A 5931-nucleotide genomic window follows, 5' to 3' on the forward strand; every position below is an offset into this window, starting at 1 on the left:
CTATGCTTTACATTCATTCTTTTATTATTTTATTGCGCTACAATTCAATATTGGATGATTCCAAGTGCGGTCTTAACCGGGGGTCTTAAATCTGTTTTAATCATGAAAATGGTCTTTAAGTATCTAAACCGCCCCTGGAACCGGCCCCCATGACGTAAAATGCCTTCACGGATAAGGGTCACTTTAAGAATCAGGATTATTATTTGTATCCGGAAATAATGAGATACGTTATGAATGTGGAAGCGGTAAAGCGTAACGGCGGCGGTGGTGGTGTAGCGATCAACTCGACCTCGCGGTGAATCTAGTCAAGGACGATGCTCTCCCTGATTGGTCACTGCATGAATGCCGGCCCGAATAGTCTCCCAAATCCGTAACGCGTCAATAGGTTTGAGAGCATTTGGCGCCCTGTCTAAAAATCGCCGCACTCCATGTCCGCTGATCCGCCGGCGTGTATGCTGTACTAATGTATACTGGGCTGAATGTTCAAACATGAACAAGAAATTCGCCGTTTCTAACATTTTCATGGTGAGAAAGTTTGATTTCAAAATTATTGTTTTTTATCCAAGCAGTAACATCTCATCTAGCCTAAGTTGTATAGTGAACACTTCCCAAACAATTTCATCATTTTCATAAATCGTTTTTTTATATTCCCAAATTATTTTCATTTTGTTGTAGCCTAATAATTCATGTTTTTACTTGCAGAGTTTGAACTGTATTTTCTTCTCTGCTTCATTTTGTAACGTTATTCTGATTCCAAGAAATTATCTACTATTTTCTTTATTTCCAGCCTCAGAAAGTTAGAAGTGTTTTTTAAGGAGACTGTCAAACAAATCCATCGAATGCAAGATGAACCAAGTAGTCGACCCATCGACCCATCGTGACCTAGAACTACTCATGATGAACGACTACTAGAAACTACTAGGGTCCAATGAACTATTAGAACTAAAAGAAGATGAACTCCTAGAAAATGAACTACTACTAGAACTACTGATAGTACTACCTCCCAGTTGATGATTGTGGCAATATAAAAAAGATAAGTTTGATTTATTTTTCTATTCCGGGAGAGAAAGGAGAGAGTGGAGTCCCATAGGGTTTACAAAACCCAAAAAATTGAACGTGTGAAAATACACTAAGAATGAGGTGTCGAAAAGCTTTTTTAAAAGCTCATCTCAAAAAGCTTAGATTTCTAACGCTTAATATCTAACTGAAAGTGAAAAGAAAAAAATCATCCAAATGACACAAAATCGTTAAACGATGTTCTGTGTCTGCACCGCATGAGTTCACAATCATTACTTCACATAAGAAAACTTAAAGGAAAAGATCGCAAAACGACTTTTCTCTTTATCAGCCTCATAACAAAACTTCTATTGGGCCAAAATCTTGCTAACAAAATACGTTCAAAACAAGATCTTGTCTCTGTTAGCTCTGTGCTGGAATTAATACAGCGTATATTAGCTTTACTCATGTGTTAAGATAGAAATATGTGAACTATTGCTTCGTAAATGTGTAAGTAAATTCTTATTACATCTGCCAAGCAGTAATTTAATGTAGTTTTTAATCAGTAATAGTCTTGTAAATGTTGAGTGGTTTAATGAGCTTGCCTTTAATCATTGTAAGTTGTTTAGAATTCAGTATCTGTTCTGAAATGTATAAGTGTTAAAAGGTGTATATTTTAGCCTAGTTGACTTGTTCTCTAGGTCTAATGTTGAGCACGCTTGCAACGTCTCAAAATAAGTTGTCTCGCTATAGTATTTTATAAGCTGTTTAGTCACTAGTCGAGTGGATGCTAGTTCACTTGGCTACGTGTACTAACTAATCATAGTCTCACTAGTATTAAAAAGTATTAAACATCATCTTTATAAAGTTCTGTGATAGAGAAATAATATGACTCAATATAGGATAGAATGTACTATAGAATATTAGTTCTTACAGTTTGTTTGACTGAAAAGATTATATGAAGGTGTATAACCATTAGTTTGATCGCTAGCCCCCCTAAATCCTACTAACAAAGTTCAAATTGTCTCTGTGAGCTCTGTGAAAGGTGTATTATAGAAACTAGAAACTGTTTAAAACAGTTACTAGTTTCTCATAGTATTTTGTATAACGAAATCAAGCGCTGTTTAATCACTGACTAATTAGACTTAAGTTCTATTGGTTCAGTGGTGAGCACGCTTGTCTTGTGCCTTTACGTATAATAAGATCATCTCCGCGAGCTCTGTTTTAATCATTTTATCATCAAAGTTCCTCTGTCATAATTCCTTAATTTGGAATATATTCTTAATGATAAATTCTTTTAATTAATTTGTTAATTGTCTCTGTAGAAATGCGTATAATTTCGAGGTGTTCAGTCTTTTTTTACTTGAAATTGTAATCCCTTAAGTATTTGCAATATTCCAAATATTTTCTTACCGATTTCTCAATCTCAATTTAAAAAAGAATCATCAAGATCTCTTTTAATAAAGCCTCATATGTTGATGTGGAGTTGATATCTAGTTTTACTTGTTTGCTAGTTCTGGATTCCCAGTAAGTGTTAGGCACATTAAGGTCAACTTAGAGAATTTATAGTGAAATCTTGATCTTCTGAAGAATACTCATCATTCCATCTTAGTTACTGAAATCTCTATTTTGCAAAGATTCACAATAAATCCAATATCTTTATACATCAATATTTCAATATCGATGATGATCAAATGCTTTTAGAAGTGAAGTTGAAAAGTTGAATTGAATCAATTGAAGTTTCTCATTTTGTTCGTGTTATTTCGAATGTGAATATAATCTTAGTCAATCGTCTGAATCTTGTGAAAATTTTTCGTAAAAGAATCGTCATTCCATCTTTGTTAGTTATATCTTAATTTTGAAAGGAATCAATTGAATTTACTACTCACTTTGTTCATGAAATATTATTCTGATACAAAACTATTGTATCTCAGAAAATCAAGTTCTTACGTTCAAATTCATTGTTTTGAAATGAATTCCGTAAATCAATTCAATTTAAATTTAAGTCGAAAAAAAAACAATTTTGATATTGAATATTGATATTTATATAGATATGAATATCTAATAGAATAATTGACATTAAGTAGAAATTGAATCCGCTTATTGTCAATTTAATACAAATCTGCGCAACCTTCTTGGAGCAGGTTTCAGTCAAAATGAACAAATGTCTGGTTATTTAAAATATTCTAATTGATTCAATTTGCACCAAACAATCAAAAATAGAAATCCCTTGAAATAAAGTGATTGTGAGTAAAAGCTTTTTACGCTTTGAAACTTCACTTCAAATTTAGTTTTCAGTGATATCAGTGTCAATAAAATGATTAGGAACTAGAAAAAAATGAAGTGCCTTTTTTGAAATAAATACAGGACTTGTCCGAGTACAATTCTAAAGATTTATCAGTTTCAATCTGGTCTAATTCAAGGCCACTAGTGTGAACTAATTTATGTGGTAGTTATTTTATGTAATGCTCTGCATAAATGGTTCGATTTCATTCAATTTACCTTCATTCATATTTTGAATATATTTTTACCATTAATTTGTTTGTACTCGTATTAGACTGAAGTCCTTCAACATTTAATGGCACTTTTTCAAAATATCGTAATTGTGAGGTATATTTACAATTCATATTGATGATTCAATATCATTTATTTAAGGCTGTTTTATGTTTTGTGTGTAGAGTTCTATTAATAACATTAGGTTAGAGATACAATAAATGAGTGGTGAGGTGTCGTTTTGGGACTTCTCCGAGTACAAATTTACAATTCAACATTTCACCATTCTTTATTTGTTAAGTCAGTTTAACCGGTCAAAAAGGACCACCGCGAACTCATTCATGTCTTATACATAATGGTTTGCCTCATTCAATTTAACACATGTTTCTATTTTCAGCGTGCTCGTATTAGATGAAAGTCCCGATTCATTTGTGGCACTCTCTCCACTCTCATTTGCATAATCATTATAATTGTTTTAATCACATGTATTCAATTCCATGTTATGTTCTGAATGTTATCAGTTAAAATGTGAAAGAGTTTCTCAAAATTATTTGGTGATTTCTATGTTTGTTTGGTGCTACTGCTGCTGCTGTGCTACTCCTTAAGTTTGAATTCAGAAAACCAGACTAATGATATTTGAGAGATGAAACCTGCATGAATAATGGTTGTCGCTATTTCATCTGAAACTTGTGATACAAAATTACTGTATCACTTAACATTGAGTTTTTCATTTTGACGGGAAAAACTCCAATAATGATTTTCTATTTGACGGAAAAAAATCCTTAGAATTTTTGTGTTTTTCTCCTTGACTGAAAAACACGGTAATAAATCGAGAATTTCAGAGCCAGTCCTCTGATAATATCATCCATGAAAAAGAACTTTCAGAGAGACTTTTGATATGAAATTCTAAATGTTTGTTGCTAATTACTGTGTCACTTCTATCAGTATTTTGATATATCGTCAATTAGCAGATGTTGATATACCTAGTGTAGTCGGTGAATCTTTGTTACTAGAATCTCAATATTAAGGGTTTTGACAATATTTGAAATGTCTTCTTACTGAAGGCTCAATCTTTGTTTGTAAAATCTCAATTTCAAAAAGAGTCATTTCAAGATCTCTTTCAGTCAAAGCTTCACTTTTTGATGACAAGTTGATATTTACTGATATTTAGTCCAGTGGTTTAAAAGTTCTGGATTTCCAGTAAAAGTGTTCTGTCACATTTTGTGTCTCTTGAAATGCATTAATAAGAAGTTGGTTTTATCCATAAGACTGTAATCACTAATCACAATGAGTTGTACTTGACTTGACACTTGGCCACTTGTGGTAGCCACGCATTCAGCCTTATCAGAGACAAAGATTTAGACCTTTCCTGAGCAATAGGTGGCGCTACCATCCTCTCAAACTCTCCCAAAATCACTTAAACCTTACAATCAGAGCTTTGGGTAAGTGTGCGGAGATGATGGTGTCCGAGCAATAGGTGGCGCTACCAGCCTTCCTATAGCTCTTAGATCTCAAAAACTCCCCTAAAACTAAAAATACATTAAACTTTGATCAGAGCATCGGGTAAGTGCGCAGAGACTATGGTGCCTGAGCGATTATAGGTGGCGCTACCAGCCTTCCTATAGCTCCCAACTCTCAGTGCTAAAGGTAGGATGGTGAAGAGCAATAGGTGGCGTTACCAGTCACCTAGAACTCGTAAATCACACATCCACCTTTTAGTACTGTCTATTCCTATCAGAGCGCAGAGACTAAAGGGCCTGAGCAATAGGTGGCGTTACCAGTCTCTCTATTAGCTCCCAACTTAACAAACTCCAATAAGTACTTTTCCCGCCTAATCAAAGAAAATCGTCTAAAAATAGACAGCCCCGAAAAATGTCAAAAGAAAATCAAAACTCCTCGGACAATGAGGTTCAGTAGGATCTCAATGTCTTTTTAAAGACACTGTGGACTTTGTACCAAATCAACGTTAACTGATCTTGTATCAGAGAAATCTACGTTAATGATCACTGTCTTAAATAGTGATTAACTAACGCTACTAATACTAATCAATCGGGGGTTTATTGACAATGACTGAACAAATAATACAATTATTGCAATTGTAAACGACCGAGACGGATTTTAACTTCTCCATGTAAAATAATAAGATGTTCGAACGGATTTTACGCCTCAAAAATATCATTTCTTTCCAGCTGAATATTCCATGAAGAATTAGCACAGTCATGTTCATAAACACTACCAGAAGAATCCAGCAGATGCATCGTGGAACCACCAGTTGATCCACACTACCTCGCAGTTGATCCACACTGATGATTGTCGCAATATAAAAAAGCTAAGTTTGATTTATTTTTCTATTGCGGGAGAGAAAGGAGAGAGCGAAGTGCCACAGGGTTTACAAAACCCAAAAATAGAATGTGTAAAAATACACATGAATGAGGTGTCGAA

Source organism: Tubulanus polymorphus, chromosome 3 (genome assembly GCF_964204645.1).
Source record: "Tubulanus polymorphus chromosome 3, tnTubPoly1.2, whole genome shotgun sequence".
NCBI lineage: Eukaryota > Metazoa > Nemertea > Palaeonemertea > Tubulaniformes > Tubulanidae > Tubulanus > Tubulanus polymorphus.